The sequence below is a fragment of the Rattus norvegicus genome, chromosome 2 (genome assembly GCF_036323735.1).
Source record: "Rattus norvegicus strain BN/NHsdMcwi chromosome 2, GRCr8, whole genome shotgun sequence".
Taxonomy (NCBI): domain Eukaryota; kingdom Metazoa; phylum Chordata; class Mammalia; order Rodentia; family Muridae; genus Rattus; species Rattus norvegicus.
In genome coordinates, this window is record NC_086020.1 from 169,697,061 (window position 1) to 169,716,293 (window position 19,233).

The following is a 19,233-nucleotide window of genomic DNA, read 5'->3' on the forward strand; positions in this document are numbered from 1 at the left end:
GCAAGTGGAGCCGCAGGAGGCTGGGCGCTGTTTCTTCCCTTACCTTAACCAATCAGAGACAGAGGAGGGAATTCAGATGGGCTCAGAGCTACTGTGCTCAAACATTTTTCCCGCCCCAGTCTGGTGACAAGTCATCCTATTGAGGCCTTAAGGCAGATAGAGCAGAGTCAGCTGTGGTCCTTCCAACATGGACGGGGTTATTGTCATTCTGCCTGCGAGCGTGTGTGTGTGTGTGTGTGTGTGTGTGTGTGTGTGTGTGTGTGTGTGTGTGTCCAGTGTTGATCAGCATCCTCACGGTTACTGTAGTTGTTCACATGAACATTTCCTCTGTCGCTTTACCTAGCAACAGCTGGCAAACATAGTTAATGTTACAAAGCTAACATTTTACTTTCAGTCAATGAAGTTAATAATCAAATGTGCAAACTAAGATGTTCTGTAATATATAAGAGGTTTAGCAACTGTGTCATCACAGTTTAGCAACTTTTTGTCATCAAGACAAAATACCTGGTATTAACCAGTGGAATTCATTTTCACGTGTGGTTTCAGAGGTACTTTGTTTTTGTCTCCAGTGCTTTCGGACTTCTGGGGAGGCACAGCCCCATGGTGGCTGTTCAGTTCCTTACAGTGACACAAGGATGGGTCTAATAGACGCTACAGTTCCCAAGGACATCCTCAGTGGTCTACTTTCAAACTCATGAAAAACCTCCAGAAGTTGCCTAAATGGTATCTTCAGCTGGGGATTATGCTCTGAAGTTCCTGAGCTTCTCGAAGAACACCTCATGTGCAGACATGCTAGTGACAAAATGTAAGCCATCTCTGTCTGTCTGTCTGTGAACTTCACAGGACATGCTCTATTTCAACCCAGGAGTTAGAATTCCAGAAGTTTTAGATTTGTCTTGTATTTCTGTTCTGCCTGTCAGTCCATCTGCCTACCTGTCTGTCTGCCTGCCTGCCTGCCTGCCTATCTATCTATCTATCTATCTATCTATCTATCTATCTATCTATCTATCTATCTATCTGTCTATCTACCTAATAGTTCAGTACAAAATGTGTGACCATTTAATATCCCTCCAGTCTTTTTTCCTTCCTTTCTTCCTTCCTTTCTTCCTTTCTTCCTTCCTTCCTTTCTTTCTTCCTTCCTTCCTTTCTTTCTTTCTTTCTTTCTTTCTTTCTTTCTTTCTTTCTTTCTCTCTCTCTTTCTTTCTTTCTAGTCATCCCTGCTCCTGTAAGTACTCATCCATATTCTCAATGAAAACTCATTGGTTCTCTAATGGGGACAGTGATATAATCACTACTCATCTGTCCAGACAGTAGACACGTACATTGTGTCTCCTTAGAAAAGGTTTTCTACACAGTACCTCCCGAACCTTTAGATTGCACAATTTTTAGACGGCATATAGTATGTATTAGTTGTCTTTTTCTGTTCCCCTATGACTAGCAGAGCAGGGTACCTACACTGTCTCAATGTGCATTTCGCAGTGGTGCATGCCCTACACTAGGCTTAGACAAGAAAAAAGGGAGAGAAAACTATCTTTTAGCAGTGAAAAACAGAAAATTCACTTGGAAAAATGAGAGGGGACATGAAAAAGGAGAATTCACATTCCCCTCCTTCCTTACACTTTCCTTCTTTTCCTCCCTCCCCCTCTCTAATTTGAATGTCCTTTCTCATTTTTAATTCAGTAGCCATTTGCTCTTACTGTCTCTCTTAGCACATATTTGCACTTGTAAATGGCTTAAGCTGTTTATTTTCTAATCTCTCTCTTTCTCTTCTCCCTCCCTCTCTCTCTTTCTCTGAATCTATAGGCACCTTTTGTTCACTAAACCTTTAGTAATTTTTATTCTGTTCACAAGATACCACAGAGCATATGATTCTGAGAGCCAATAGAGTTCTCAACAGCTGTACAGAGCCCCCAAAGGGTGACCACACTCATGTGACCTCCAACCTCAGTGACACCACTGCTGACAGAGGAGTACAGACACAAGACTATGAAGTGACTTAGGTCTTATTCCCAGAAACATTGTTGCATTCTTCTCTTTAAGTTCCGTGCTGTGGAGAATCTGTTAAAGGGGGAGTAGGAACTTAGGAAAGAACTTGGATGACCTCAAAGCCAACACTGTTTGCTGATCGGTGTGATGGATGAAAATAAACAGGAAGTGAAGAGTGACCTTCAGGAATGTCAGCTGAAGGGACTCATATTTTCAGCTAATAGAAATAATTTTATTTGGGCAATTTAAAAATTAATAATTCTGGGATTTATAAAAATAATTTTATGGCAGGGGGTTCTGTCCCCCTCTAGCCAGAATAAAAGTCACAGTGTCTTCATTATGGTTTTACTGCTGTGAAGAGACACCATGACCAAGGCAACCCTTATAAGGACAATATTTAATTGGGACTGGCTTACAGGTTCAGGGGTTCAGCCTATTATCATCAAGGCAGGAGCATGGCAGCATCCAGGTACTTACGGTTCAGTAGGATGGGAGCATCTTCATCTCAGGGCAGCCAGGAGAAGACTGGCTTCCAGGCAGCTAGGATGAGAGTTTTAAAGCCCAAGCCCACAGTGGCACACCTACTCCAACAAAGCCATACCTCCAAATAGTGCCGCTCCCTGGACTGAGCATACTCAAGCCATCACACACAGAAACGCGGTATTGTTAATTAGCAAGCTATAAGCCTAAACTGGGCAGGTTCTGAGCTAGTCTAACCTACATCCCAGTTATATGCCCCATGTTAACTTACCAAGTGAGTCTTGCTCTGTGTGCTCTGCCCCATGCGTATCCTCGGGGAGATTTTCTATTGGCCACACGCTCATGGTTTATCCTGCCTCATTGCGACCTCCTTCCCCTTCCTTTTTCCTTCTCCTCATGTTCCCTACCTGAGAACCACCACCCAACTTGATCTCAAGATCCATGTTCCTCTTTTTCATTCCCAGTCCATGCTGTAGCCTTTTATTATCTAATCTGAGGTTAGTGGGGAGCATTCTTTATAGCACATTGGTCAATCAATGCCCATATCCAAACTGCACCCTGACCTTGGAGCACAGAACTCAGCATCTGAATTTACAGGGCACAGGCCCAACAGGGACTGTTGTTCACAAGGCTTTTCAAATCAATATGGGAGTAACAAGCCTATATTGAGAATGTAGGGGTACATTTAGGGGTGCTCTCATGCCTGTGCATGTGCTTTACAAATGACAAACATTTTTTTTTCTATTTTTATTCAGTAATGGAATCAGGGTTTGCAGAGCAGCATGCTGTCATTTGAACCAGTGGCTTGCTTCAACTCACATACTTCTTTAATTGTCAAAGTTCAAAAACCAAATTATGATTATTTCTTTGAGCTCCTGGTACCAGCATTACACAGGTATGCAATATTCGTATCTCTTCTTAAAGGATATGCTAAAAATCACCCAAAACTTAATGCAAGTAATTCAGGATGCTTTGAAATAAGAGAAATCTTGATTCAAAAGAATAACAAAACATGTGGCTTTGTATCAAAGGAAAATAAAATCAAATAACTTAGACTTTTAAATAAGAAAGAATGTGTGTATAGTATTATTAACTGGGCCCCAAATGGCTAGCTGGTCGTGGGCCTTAGCGGAAAATCTAGTATTATTACTCTGCTAAATAGAAATGGCATTAAAACAATTTCTAGTGACCTCTTGCTATACTCAGAGATCAGTATAACTCTCAACCATCATCAGAGAAGTTTTTTGTGCAGTAGATGGTGAATAACATAGAGACCAATGACGGATCAGCAAAGAAAGAGAGTCTGGGGATGCTCAGCCCCAAATGGACTATCACACACCTTTTCCCCAAAGCTCAAGAAACCTTGCAGGAGCTTTGCTTAGGGTTAGCATAGGCGCACGTTTAGCTAACTTTCTTATACAGCCCAGTACTACTTGCCAAGGCAATTGTGCTTGACACAGTGGGCAGGGTTCCCCTAAATCAATTAAAATCAAGACAGCCTCTCATGGACATGTCTAGTGTTCATTCTGATCTGAACAGTACCACAATTGAGACGATTCTGCTGTCACTAATCTCTATTAGACACTGAAACTGACCAGAACAATCAGCAGCCGGTCACCTTTCTTGACAATGGTTCATGGATGATCAAAAGAAAAAAATGTTCTGTAAAACTTTGCTAAGTATCAAGCATTTAATTATTGATTATATGCAACTAATTAGTCGTTGATTAAGCAAGGGACAACAGAAAGCACGTTATTCTTTGTTAAAACTTGAGAAGAAATCCAGAATCTTCCAAGTCCATTGTGTAGATTACACTTTTCCAAAAAAACATTGTTATATAATTTAGAACTTCTTTGCTGCCTGTCAGTTGACATGCAACTCATATTCTATTATGCCCTCACACTCTACTATCATCTGGTGATGCCTGATCACCTGGCCAGTCTTTAAGAATTCTGATGTCCCCTAAAGATGCCCCAACATATAACAAAGACACGTGCTCCACTATGTTCATTGCAGCCTTATTTATAATAGCCAGACGCTGGAAAGAACCCAGATGCCCTTCAACAGAGGAATGGATACAGAAAATGTGGTACATCTACACAATGGAATATTACTCAGCTATCAAAAACAATGACTTTATGAAATTCATAGGCAAATGGAGGGAACTGGAAAATATCACCCTGAGTGAGGTAACCCAATCACAGAAAAACACACATGGTATACACTCATTGATAAGTGGCTATTAGCCCATTTGTTTGAATTACCCTAGATGCACAGAACACATGAAACTCAAGAAGGATGACCAAAATGTGAATGCTTCACTCCTTCTTTAAAAGGGGAACAAGAATACCCTTGGCAGGGAATAGGGAGGCAAAGTTTAGAACAGAGGCAGAAGAAACACCCATTCAGAGCCTGCCCCACATGTGGCCCATACATATATAGCCACCAAACTAGATAAGATGGGTGAAGCAAAGAAGTGCAGGCTGACAGGAACCAGATATAGATCTCTCCTGAGTGTTCGCTTCGGCAGCACATATACTAAAATTGGAACAATACAGAGAAGATTAGCATGGCCCCTGCGCAAGGATGACACGCAAATTCGTGAAGCATTCCATATTTTTTGCAATCCCCATCAAAATACCAATCCAATTCTTCAAAGAGTTAGACAGAACAATTTGCAAATTCATCTGGAATAACAAAAAACCCAGGATAGCTAAAACTATCCTCAACAATAAAAGGACTTCAGGGGGAATCACTATCCCTGAACTCAAGCAGTATTACAGAGCAATAGTGATAAAAACTGCATGGTATTGGTACAGAGACAGACAGATAGACCAGTGGAATAGAATTGAAGATCCAGAAATGAACCCACACACCTATGGGCACTTGATTTTTGACAAAGGAGCCAAAACCATCAAATGGAAAAAAGATAGCATTTTCAGCAAATGGTGCTGGTTCAACTGGAGGTCAGCATGTAGAAGAATGCAGATCGATCCATGCTTATCACCCTGTACAAAGCTTAAGTCCAAGTGGATCAAGGACCTCCACATCAAACCAGATACACTCAAACTAATAGAAGAAAAACTAGGGAAGCATCTGGAACACATGGGCACTGGAAAAAATTTCCTGAACAAAACACCAATGGCTTATGCTCTAAGATCAAGAATCGACAAATGGGATCTCATAAAACTGCAAAGCTTCTGTAAGGCAAAGGACACTGTGGTTAGGACAAAATGGCAACCAACAGATTGGGAAAAGATCTTTACCAATCCTACAACAGATAGAGGCCTTATATCCAAAATATACAAAGAACTCAAGAAGTTAGACCACAGGGAGACAAATAACCCTATTAAGAATGGGGTTCAGAGCTAAACAAAGAATTCACAGCTGAGGAATGCCGAATGGCTGAGAAACACCTAAAGAAATGTTCAACATCTTTAGTCATAAGGGAAGTGCAAATCAAAACAACCCTGAGATTTCACCTCACACCAGTGAGAATGGCTAAGATCAAAAACTGCGGTGACAGCAGATGCTGGCGAGGATGTGGAGAAAGAGGAACACTCCTCCATTGTTGGTGGGATTGCAGACTGGTACAACCATTCTGGAAATCAGTCTGGAGGTTCCTCAGAAAATTGGACATTGAACTGCCTGAGGATCCAACTATACCTCTCTTGGGCATATACCCAAAAGATGTCCCAACATATAAAAAGACACGTGCTCCACTATGTTCATTGCAGCCTTATTTATAATAGCCAGAAGCTGGAAAGAACCCAGATGCCCTTCAACAGAGGAATGGATACAGAAAATGTGGTACATCTACACAATGGAATATTACTCAGCTATCAAAAACAACGACTTTATGAAATTCGTAGGCAAATGGTTGGAACTGGAAAATATCATCCTGAGTGAGGTAACCCAATCACAGAAAAACACACATGGTATGCACTCATTGATAAGTGGCTCTTATCCCAAATGCTTGAATTACCCTAGATGCCTAGAACAAATGAAACTCAAGACGGTTGATCAAAATGTGAATGCTTCACTCCTTCTTTAAAGGGGGAACAAGAATACCCTTGGCAGGGAATAGAGAGGCAAAGACTAAAACAGACACAGAAGGAACACCCATTCAGAGCCTGCCCCACATGTGGCCCATACATATACAGCCATCCAATTAGACAAGATGGATGAAGCAAAGAAGTGCAGGCCGACAGGAGCGGGATGTAGATCGCTCCTGAGAGACACAGCCAGAATACAGCAAATACAGAGGTGAATGCCAGCAGCAAACCACTGAACTGAGAATAGGACCCCCATTGAAGGAATCAGAGAAAGAACTGGAAGAGCTTGAAGGGGCTCGAGACCCCATATGTACAACAATGCCAAGCAACCAGAGCTTCCAGGGACTAAGCCACTACCTAAAGACTATACATGGACTGACCCTGGACTCTGACCTCATAGGTGGCAATGAATATCCTAGTAAGAGCACCAGTGGAAGGGGTAGCCCTGGGTCCTGCTAAGACTGAACCCCCAGTGAACTAGATTGTTGGGGGGAGGGCGGCAATGGGGGGAGGATGGGAAGGGGAATACCCATAAAGAAGGGGAGGGGGATGGGTTAGGGGGATGTTTGCCTGGAAACCGGGAAAGGGAATAACACTCGAAATGTATATAAGAAATACTCAAGTTAATAAAAAAAAAAAAAAGATCTCTCCTGAGAGACACAGCCAGAATACAGCAAATACATAGGCGAATGCCAGCAGCAAACCACTGAACTGAGAAAGGGACCCCCGTGGAAGGAATCAGAGAAAGGACTGGAAGAGCTTGAAGGAGCTCGAGACCCCATATGAACAACAATACCAACCAACCAGAGCTTCCAGGGACTAAGCCACTACCCAAAGACTATACATGGACTGACCCTGGGCTCCAACCTCATAGGTAGCAATGAATAGCCTAGTAAGGACACCAGTGGAAGGGGAAGCCCTTGGTCCTGCCAAGACTGAACCCCCAGTGAACGTGATTGTTGGGGGGAGGGTGGTAATGGGGGGAGGATGGAGAGGGGAATCACATATAGCAGGGGAGGGAGAGGGGTTAGGGGGATGTTGGCCAGAAAACCGGGAAGGGGAATAACAATCGAAATGTAAATAAGAAATACTCAATTTAATAAAGATAAAAAAAAGAATCCTGATGTTAGGAATTTCTTTGAAATGAGACACAATTATACTGAATACAGCCAACAGTATGCTTACAGAAAAGTGTCCTTTGAACAAGAAGTCATTTAGAAATCATCCTAAAAGATTGTTAGCTATGATTTCTAGTATCTCTATATTATAGTTCTTCTGTATGCCAAAGGATTTCTAACTGCAAAACAGAATGAGAAAACCCGAAGGCATTTTACCCACATTCAAAGGGCTGTGAGGAGTGCTGCCTTTGGGAGCATCCACGCCCAACTGAAAAGTGTGAAACAACATGCTACTCTGTTAAGAGCAAATTACGCTCCTGAGAATTCTTAGCAGGCGACAAGGTTACAGTATTCATTATTACCTCCTCTTGCGTATACCAGGTAAATATTGTTTTACTGCTGTCACCTCATACCAGGGGAGTAAGACTGGCATATGAATAAAGTCATCTAGTGACACATTGGAGAGCACTGACTCAGAAACATGCTTCCTTCTTCATAAAAGGCTTGGCCTTTGTGTGTTAGGATCAACAGCCAGTGTTTGTTACTGTGCCTACATGGCTATAAAGAGTTCAGAAGGGAATTAACTGCAATTATCTACGTAAGTTTGAAGAATCATCAACTCTCTATGCTTCACTTAATGTCTCTGAAAATCTAAGGCACTATAAATGGCATCCTTTTATCCATTTCTTTTGTAGTGTCTTTGAAATGAACTAACACATATGAAAGGACTGTGTATATCATATAATAGTGTGCATCTGATGTTCTGCTTCTAACATATCACTGCTTGAATTCATTGGCATTCTCGATGTGAGAGAAACTCATGAAGATGACAGGATAATGTTATTCATAGAAAGCCTGCTCTTTGGCCAACTGTGAACCTTTTGAAACACCAATTTCCTCTTCTAACATAAGAAATCCAGGGTATTCGATGTAACAATAGTTTAAAGGACATATAGTGCTTTACATGTGGCAAACTCTTATCAAATGGGAGCTTTATAATCCATTCAAGCAATGTGTTTGTTAAAAATACAAGTGATTCTTATTCACACATGTTGCATTTGAGTTAAAACAATGTGCTTGAATCTCATACCAGCATTATAAAGTACATAAACCAGATTCTTCATCCCTTCCCGAATTCTCACTTGAGGTCAAGAAGCAGTAGCCAAGGTCAACAGAATAAAGTGGGCCCAGATGTGTGTTATTTCATAAATCCATGAGAAAGAAAGTTAGTCTACTTTCGGTCTTTCTTAATTTATTATCTTCTAAATTAAATGTATTCAGCTTGTGGAACCGCTCGCATTTATTCCTTCTTTGAAATTGATTACTTTCAGTTTTATTCTTGCCAAGAGACTATTTAAAATGCCCATAAAAATTGATCTTTAAGAGCAGACTCACTCTTTAGGTGTCCTGTGGAAAGCAGTGGTTTCTCCATCTGAATGAATGTTGAGACTGACTTCCAGGAAGAAAAGAGTTACTCACATGGTAAAACTGCAGAGCTGACAGAACCAAGTACGGCAGTGCTGAGTTAGCACTTGTTGGAGACAGAATAAGATTCTATCTTGTCAAATGTCTCTACACTCATCTCCATGGCCTATGAATTATCAAAGGATACAACAAAGGCATGTAGAAAATGTGATTATTTCAAGAACACTACTTTGGGGACATTGTTCTGAAGTATTGAGATTGACTCAAAATTTCAAAAGGGAGTTAAAGTAAAGGTAGGAACAAGAGTTTGAAGAGGCAGTGAACTAACAGGTGATATTTGGATTGTCTGGATCCCGGAAGGAATTGATTACCTCCAGAATTTTCCCCTGAAAAGTAGCCTAGATGATGCCTTGATTTTAGGAGGCCTGGTGTGTAGAATTACAAAATGAAATTTTCTGTTGTCATAAACCATCAAAGTTGTGGAGTTTGTTACAGTAGTATTAGGACACTAAGAGAGTAGCCAGTGATTTGTTTCTGAAACAAATTCGGAAATAATTCTGAGAGTAGGCATGGACTGAATATGATGGAAAGCAAAGCTTACAGGATGTAACAAGAGTTTAGATAAGAAGAGAGAAATTAAGTGTTTTCTTCACTGTGAGAGAGATACATGAACAGATCTATTTATTACTTTTCTGTGGCTGTGATGAAATATGATCAATAAAATTTATAGAAGTAAGAATTTATATGGACTTATTTTTGCAGAGGGAGAGTCCATAATGGTGGGAGAGGCGTAGCAAAAGGCAGCTGGACCAAGAAGCAAGAGTTCACTTCTTTAATCATAAACAGAAGAAAGAATGAACGGAAAGTGGGGCAAGGCTATAAACTCTCTAACCCCCCTCCCAGGGAAGTACTTCCTCCAGGAAGAATTCACTGCTCCATAACCTTTCCAACCATAGAGCTACCAACCATAGAATCAGATGTTCAAAAATGTGTGGTGGTTATTACTTAAACGATCAGCACATTAGTTAGATCAGGACACAGGAAGCTCACCAGGAACTAGATTTTCCATCATTATGGTCTTGGACATCCAGCTTCAGGAATAGTGAGCAATAGGGCATCTATAGATTATGTCTACAGGATGTCTAGCAGCAGTTCAAGCTGACTAAGACCCTAAGACCAGTGTCCAGATTATATTTCCAGCTAAATATTTCAGAATGTCAATGTCAATAGAACTTCTTCATACATAACTCCTTTTTCAATGTTTATTTTATTTATTTACATTTTGAATGTTATCCACTTCCCAGTTTCCCCTCCTCAAACCCCATATCCCCTCCCCAACCCCCTTCTTCTGTGAGGGTGGTCCTATACCCACCCACCCACTCCTGCTTCATTGCCCTAGCATTCCCCTATACTAGGGCCCTTCACAGGACCAATAGCCTCCCCTCCCATTGGTGCCAGATAAAGCTATCCTCTGCTTCATATGCAGCTGGAGCCATGGGCCCTTCCATGTGTATTCTTTGGTTGGTGGTTTAGTCCTTGGGAGTTGGGTGGTTGATATTGTTGTTCTTTCTATAGGGTTGCAAAGCCTTCAGTTCCTTCAGTTCTTCCCCTAACTTCTCCATTGGGGTCCCTGTGCTCAGTCTGATGGTTGGCAGCAAGCATCTGCATCTGTATTGGTCAGGCTCTGGCAGAGCCTCTCAGGGGACAGCTTTATCAAGCTCCTGTCAGCAAGCATTTCTTGGCATCCGAAATAGTGTCTGGGTTTGGTGTCTATGTATTGGATGGATCCCCATATGGGGCACATACATACCTCTTATGGCTATATCAAATTAATATTCTCTTGTTGGTTTTATGTTTTGTTGAGAAAATGATCACATTATTAGAAGTCACTCTAATAATGAAGTCTAATAGAGAAACACTATTTTTGCTTTTTTTTGAAAGGTTTTTTTTTTTTTTTTTTTTTTTTTTTTGCTTTTCCATCTAGTTCTACATAGTAATAGGCAGAAACCTACTATGGCTGACTTAAATCAAAAGAAAGTAAAAAAAAAACAACTTGAAGTTATGAGCATTATTGAGTAGCTTACAAAATCATAAGGTTGACTAAAAAGATAGTGACAAAAGCATGAACTGTACATAAATTCTACTTACCTTAATAAAAGTATTATAAAAATGAAGAAATCAGGTCAGTGTGCTGTTTGGATTATAACAGTCTGAAGAAATTACATAGAGAAAATTTTAAGCCATCAACATGTTTGCTTTCTCAGGGGACTACATCCAAAGACCTTGTAGGTCTTTGTGAGCCAGCTGGAATGTAGACATGTCACATATCTTTAATCCTCTGACTGGAATACAGACAGGACCATAGTATACACCTTTAAGGTAAAGTTGGCAGCCAAGTTTGAAAGTGACAGCTAATTGAGGGGCAGACAAAATGATGAATTAGAGAAAGATTTGATAGACTGAGTCAGAGATAGGATACACCCAGCTCTCAAGGTGACAGACAGGGCTGAGAGAGTAATTAAAGAGCAGTGAGGGAGGGTACAGTAGAGTTCAGTTCACAGGAGTTCAGTTCAGTTCGGTTTGGTTCGGTTCAGTTGAGTGGTTAAGTTGAGAGGAGTTCAGTTCATGGAGTTCAGAGACAGTCTTTCCAAGCCAAGCAATTCAGTCAGAAACCAAGGGAAGCCGATTTGAATCAGTCAGCTTGGAGAGGAGTTTGAACCAAAACAGTTTAGTTGAACCAACCAGCCAGAGTTCAGAAAGAGCTAGAAAGTGTATGTTTATTCAGTAGTAAGTCTCTGAGGCTACAACATTTTAGTCCTAGGTTAGCTGATGGAGGCTGGAAGCTGAAGCTTTCAAGGTCCAGGATTGCAAAAGATTAGATTGTATGGAAACTAAAAGTCTAGGCCTAGGGAGAGTTATATAGAAATACTCTGGGCTCAGTCCCAACTGTGTATTCATCAAGCATTGGCACACATCTCATCTCATCATTTCATTTGAAAAAATAAAAGCAATATTTACATTAACAGACTTGGGAGTGACATTTTATGTGGAGACAGTAATATTTAATAGTTATTTTTTAAATTAGGTTTGAGCAAATGCCAACTATAAAGTGAAAGGCTAAAAGAAAGGGGGGGCATATGTCAGGTGTCTTTTCTGGGGCAGGGAAATCATCCTGTGGAGTTGAGGCATGCTTCTAAGATAAAATGTGAAAGAAAATAAGAACTGTCACTTGTTTTGTGTGACAGGGAAGGTTTACTGATGATGTAAATATGTATAAATGCAGAAAAGAGCAACCAATTGCCTTTTCTAGGGCCCATATCTCTCATTACTCTTCAAGCTTGTAATTCAGCAATTAGCTAAACAGATTCCTCAACTTTATCCCAGATTTAGCCCTATGTTTCTGCTATGGCATTTGGTGCATATTTACCTCTCCTATTCTAGCCTCAGCATATTGATCTTTGATTATCTTTATCATAGCCAACAGGTTATAGACGAGAACAAGCAAGACAGAAAGTGTCTCAGCAGACTTGATGACTCATGCTCCACTTAATACACTCATGGTCTAACAAGCATGACATGGTTTCCAGGTAACATACATAGTTATGGAAATCCCAGCAGCCAACCTTGCTTGCCATCTAGTCAGGCACTCATCCTTCGTGAGAGACACTGAAATGAACTCCTTGAAACGAAAATTGATTTAAAAACGTTTTTAGAATTTGATTTTAAAAGTAGCCTTCTGAAGGTGGTGGTTTTTTTGGAATCAGATGCTTTAAAGGCCATACCTCTACTTGCAATGACTTTCAAGCAAATGGATCAAATGTAGGGTAACTATATAATTTCCTGTCCTCCTCTCAACTGATGTTAATAATGAAAAGTTAATGACGTTTAATGTATAGGAAACTCTGTAGAACTTTCCTAGTTCCCTAGATATGCTATATTAGCTACAGGAAGATTCTTTAGACTATTTCCAAATCTTACAAATGAGAGTCCCTTAAGTGATTGACCACATTCCCATACTTTATGCCAAATTCCTCCTGAAAAGAAGTTATCCTACCTAGTTGAAGCTAGGTAGGGGAGGCAGCCAGACTACAAGAGCTGGTTGTCTACAAACAGATTGATTTTTCCTTAAGCCTATAGGAAGAGGGGGGAGGAAATTTCACAATCCCTTCTTAAGGCATGTGAGGCCATTGACATATAATAGCACGACTGCACATATCATAAAGAGGCATGTCCCTGCCTTTGTAAAGAGATGGCAATGCATTTTTTGAGTGTGTCTTTTCAGAGATGTCCTTCCTCCTTCATCTATAAACAATGTAAGGGTATAATAGGGAGGATACATTTTTCTCTCAACTTGGGTGTGTTTCTTCTTTCTCTGGAGCCAGTGCATTCCAGACTGAGAGAAGTAAGCATTGCAACTCAGAGACACAAACCAGAGAGTCTGTCAGTTACTTGCCTGGATCAACAAGAAAGAACTTCAGTCTCCCTCTGTGGAGGTTTTAAGATGTTGCCCCATAAAGATACTGTCTTCGCTGCTACCTGCTCTCAGTAACATGTCAGACATGAGTAAGCCTTTGATAAATATTTATGATGCAGACTGTAGAGATGACCCTAATTGGTCCCATTTCTCCCTATCATTTCACACAGTAACAATGGACATTTCACAGTCTGTGCTTATAGTATGTGATCTGCAAAGAATTAGGAGATCATCAGAATTTAAGATGTTAACTATCTGGTGAACAATGGTCAGCCTAGCCTTTCCTCTTGCTGACCAAAATAGTGTGCAGTTGGCAATATATTATGCTGCTCTGGAAAAGATGCTCTGGTCACATTAAATGGTCAGCAGAGATACAATAGGAATACATATTGTGTGGTTTGTTTTACCTCAAAAGGATTCCTGCTACAGAGACTTGGGCCTCAAGTGTAATGGTATAAGAGGTAGAAAGCAATGGGCAAGCCTTAGGGATTCAAAGATAAAAAATATTCTTATTGGACCTGTATCTGATTCTAGGAAAGAACTCTAAGGGCCTGGAGACTTTGCCTCAGTAGATAAGAGCACCAACTGCTTTTCAAAATGACCTGGGTTCAGTTTTTACCAATTCCATGCTATGACTGCTCACAACCATTTGTATCTCCAGTCCCCGGGTATCTGACACCCATCTCTGCTCTCCCGAGGCATCAGACACATACATGCAAACAAAATAGCCATACCTGTAACAGAAATAGATTTTTTTAGAAGGAACGATGCTGTCTTCCTAACTTTGGAGTGACCTCTTGTTCCTGCAAACACCCCATGCTTACTTACCACAAGGTCACGGTACAGTCAATATTGTGTTATTTATTGGGTTTTAAAAATATATTTAGCTTTTAAACTGAGCTAACTATCCTTTCTTCTTCTAGTGTCCATAATGTAGAAAGTAAGTTAATGATCAATAAGAAAGAACTGAAACATCCTAGAGACTCAAGTGGATGTTACTGAGTGATGCTAAAAATATAGACAGGAAAGAACACATTGTGAGGTCTTGGATGCGTTCTTATAGACACAGATATGTCTTACACCCTACAATTCAAACAAACTAGCAGAAATGGATAATATATGTCTGTTTTCTGCTCATAGTGAATGCCTTCAACATGAGTGTATACTTCTGTACTGTCCAAAGGCTCAGACTTTCAATTAGGCAGGGTAGACAGGTTCTGAAGTTAATAACAATGGCCTGTGAACTTGTGAATTCTAGGTAGGTATTGTGAATAAAAACTGCCTGAAAGCCACAGAGCTTGCCTCAGTTACCAGAAATTGCTATAATATTTATAAAGATGAAGGCTCCACAACCACTGTCACCACATCGCCATTGCTTGCAAATGAATTCGTTTTTCTGCTTCTACCATGGGAATTGCCTAACACAGTGTTCTGTCCAGTTTCTAGAACAGAGGTTTTTGCCTTGCTTTGTTTTATGTTAGTTCTAGTTTTAGTTTATCCTGAAGTTAGCCCATAATTCTTTCTACCGTAAAGAAGGGATTGGCAGCGTTTCAGAATAAACAAACATCTTAGCAGGAGTTTTAGGACTTGGGCACATGCAGGCATTTTCTGCTAAGCAATTTTCTTCAAATTCTGTGAGATTCACTTACAGTTTCTTTTTCTGGCATCATGTGTTCAAAAAATTTTAAAAGCTTGAAAACACTTCTCTCTACAGTCTTTTTATGGAATATCTTAGATTAAGTTTTAAATCTGCCATTTAAATTTTGTCTTGGTTTTAACAGCTATATTTAAGTCTAACATAGTAACATATCATGAAAGTAACTTGATTATGATGGCAGCAAATCTAACTGATAATGGAATAAGTTTATTTTTGAGGTTATTACATTATTCTTTTTATTTAACACTTTGAATTTAAAAACTATCCATTTATGAAGACTTTTCTATTTTCTTATAAGAATATCAAATTTGAATGAGGAAGTAAATTTTTAGATAAAAATATAGTGGACCATGTGGATTGGTCACAATATATGTGTGTGTGTGTGTGTGTGTGTGTGTGTGTGTGAGAGAGAGAGAGAGAGAGAGAGAGAGAGAGAGAGAGAGAGAGAGAGGGGGGGGGGAGAGAGAGAGAGAAAGAGGGAGTGGGAATGGGAGAGGGAGAGAGAGGGGGGATGGGAATGGGAGAGGGAGAGAGACTAAGAAACACAGAGATTAGTAACATGCATGGTATTTGAAGCAACTTCATATCAAAATATGACATGGGTCATATCATAAGTAGAATTAAAGAAACATTTAAAGGGAACATCATCAGAAAGCTAGATTCTGACTTCCTAAGAGAAGGAAACTGGTTACAACAAAGACAATAGGAGGATGACTGCTTCCACGGCAAGCGAGATTCATCTCCATCTCTCTAAAGGACACTAAGACTTTCCAGGACCTGAAAAGTCTCCCAACCAAAGCCAGCATGTTATATTATGACACTGTAAATCCTGGTTGGAAATGATTTTTTGCTATTTTCTGCTTAGTAGAGCAACTTGAGGCTGCCCCAGTTGTTCCTTTCTATTGGACAAGTGAATTGTCCTCCCTCTTATCTCGGGTGAGTAATTTCAGCTTGAAGAAAGATTTTAGTGTCTGCCTATGCACCCATCACAGGTAGCACGTATTGGCCCCATCACAATTTAACATCTTATGTAGCTGTCCAACACACATAAAGGGTGAGTTAACACCAAAATGTGTAAGTGAAGTCAAATCAGTGGAAAGCATGGAGTTGGAGTAGTTTAGATCATGATGGTTCCCCCCAACAGCCTATATGTTATGGGTTTAGTCCTTAGCATGGCAGAGTTGGGAAGTAGAGAAAACTTTATCCAGGAAGGACTAGTGGAAATCTGTCAGCAATTGAAGATATTCCTGAGGGAGTATGGAACCCCTCTCCTATCCTTTCCTATTTTTGCTCCATTTCACTTTCCAGCTATGGCATGAACACTTGGTTTCAACATGTTATTCCACTGTGATGAACTGGTTCCCCCACCAGAGGTCCACTAATCTTAGGATCATCCACCATGGACCAATGCCTTCAGAACTATGAACCGAAGCAACCTATTTCTCTCTGCAATTTGATTTTCTCAGGTTTGTGTTACAGTAGTAAGAAGTTGACTAATGCACGATCTATCTAGATACCCCATCCACACATATATAATATACATATTGCCTTTCAAGTGTATTCACACAAAACAGCTTGAATAATATGTTGTCTTGATTAAAACAAAATAAGACTCCATAAAGGTATTTGCAGCTAGACTTCAGTGAGACTGTCATGTACAGGCTACTTTAGGTGGCTTCCTAACCGAGTAATCTCTAAGGGCCCATGTCTGTACCCACCAATATTTAGAGCACTCTAATCTGAAGGTAGGACACATCTGGGAAGGGGCAGGCAATAGTAGGATTCAGAAGAAAGACAGGGGACAGAGTCTTCTGTCTGTAAAAATAAATGAAAATTTCTAAAGATTTGAGGTTTATACGTAATCCTGGTGTTAGCCTCAGTTTCTGTTCTTGCTGTGTGTGTGTGTGTGTGTGTGTGTGTGTGTGTGTGTGTGTGTGTGTGTTCTCGTGTGCACACACATGTGTGTGCATATGTAGGCCAGAGGATATGCCCAAATATTATAAATTATGTGTATGCCTCTTTTGATATTTTAAAGACAGGGTCTATCAATAACTTAGAACTGTCACAGGCTAAACTGGATGGACAGCAAACCTGGGGCTTGGAGTCTATTTGTCTCCTTCCTGCTAGTGCAAAGATTTCAAGTGTAAACTGTCATGCTTCATTTTTGCATGGGTCTTGGGAATGAACAGACATCAGCACATTTGTAAGCACGTAGCTGACTCGGTTGTCTTGTTCATACTTCTGGCAAAATGCCCAGGGTGTAACATGAGATGTTTTCTACTAAGATGGGCACAACTGTTCATGCAGTCACCTGTACACATGAGTCTCCATTGTTATCCTGCATTTCCTGAAATAGCTTTTGAGAAACACACATTATACCCTCATCCTTCAAGATTCAGCATGTCCCTTGTCTCATGGTTCTGACACTGTGCAGAGGCAGGAGGCTATGGATCTGCTTTTATTTTTTATGAATCACTTTATTCATTTACATTTCAAATAACATTCCCCTTCCCTGGTTACCCTTCCCTGGTTATCCCATCCCCCTCCCCCGCCACCCTTTGCTCCTCCAGCCATTCACCCACCTCTACCACACCAGTCTAGCATCCCCCTACACCAGGGCATCAATCCTCCACAGGACTTCCTCTCCCACCCCCACTGATATCAGATAAGGCAATCATCTGCTACATATGTATCTGGAGCCATGGGTTCCTCCATGTATACTCTTTGGTTGGTGGTTTAGTCTCCGGGAGCTCTGAGAGGTCCAGTTCTTTCTGTGGGGTTGCAATCCCCTTCAGCTCCTTCAGTCCTTTCCCTAGCTCTTCCATTGTGGTCCCCTTGTTCTGTCTGATGGTTGACTGTGAGTATTTGCATCAGTATTGGTCAGGTGCTGGTAGAGCCTCTCAGGGAACAGCCATACCTGACTCCTGTCAGCACGCACTTCTCAACATCAGCAATAGTGTCAGATTTTGGTGTCTGCAGACAGGATGGATCCCTAGGTGGTGCAGTCCCCAGATGGCCTTCAGTCTCTGTTCCATTTTTTGTGTCAATGTCTTTTCTTCGGACAGAAACATTTCTGGGGAAAAATGGTGGGTAGCCTCATCCCTCAACTAGGCACCATGCCTTTCTACTGGAGCTGGTCTCTACAGGTTCTACCTCCCCTTTGTTGAATATTTCGACTAAAGTCATCACTGTTGGGTCCCGGGAACCTCTCGCATCCCTGGAGTCTGGAACTTTTTAATGACTACCCCTACTTCCCCATCCCTCACTGCTACATATTTTTATTTGTTTTCCTGGCCCTCTGCACTTCTCTCTTGTCTCTTCCAATACCTGTTCCTGCCCCCACCCCCTTCCCTTCCCTTTCTCTCTCCCTTCCAGGTTCTTCCTTCCCTCTACCTCCTGTGATTATTTTGTTCCATCTATATAGGATTGAAACATCCACACTTTGGTCTTCCTTCTCAAGCTCCATATGGTTTGTGGGTTGTATTATGGGTACTCTGAGCTTTTGGACTAATATCCACTTATCAATGAGTGCATACCATATGTGTTCTTTTGTGTTTCAGTTACCTCACTCAGGATATTTTCTAGCTCCATCCATTTGCCTGTGAATTTCATGGAATCATTGTTTTTAATAGCCAAGTAGGACTCCATTGTGCAAAGGTACCACATTTTTTGTATTCATTCCTTTGTTGAACGACATCTGGGTTCTTTTCAGCTTCTGGCTATTATAAATAAGGCTGCTATGAACATAGTGGAGCATGCGTTCTTGTTATATGTTGGAGCATCTTTTGGGTATATGCCTAGGAGTGGTATAGCTGGGTCTTCAGGTATAACTATTCCCAATTTTCTGAGGAACTGCCAGATTGATGTCCAAAGTGGTTGTACCAGCTTGCAGTCCCAACAGCAAAGGAGAAGTGTTTATCTTTCTCCACATCCTCACCAGCATTTGCTGTCACCTGAGTTGTTGTTGTGTTTTTTTTTTTTTTTTGCTTTGTTTTTTTTTTTTTTTTATCTCAGCCATTCTGATTAGTGTAATTGGAA

General features: G+C 40.8%; 1 non-coding gene across 1 annotated transcript; it reads left to right on the forward strand.

The window, feature by feature from the left end:
- The first annotated feature begins 4,980 nt into the window (after window positions 1-4,980).
- Window positions 4,981-5,087, forward strand: LOC120101147 (U6 spliceosomal RNA). Its single transcript, XR_005501544.1, has one exon. It is a non-coding gene; the product is annotated as a U6 spliceosomal RNA (small nuclear RNA).
- Window positions 5,088-19,233: the final 14,146 nt, after the last annotated feature.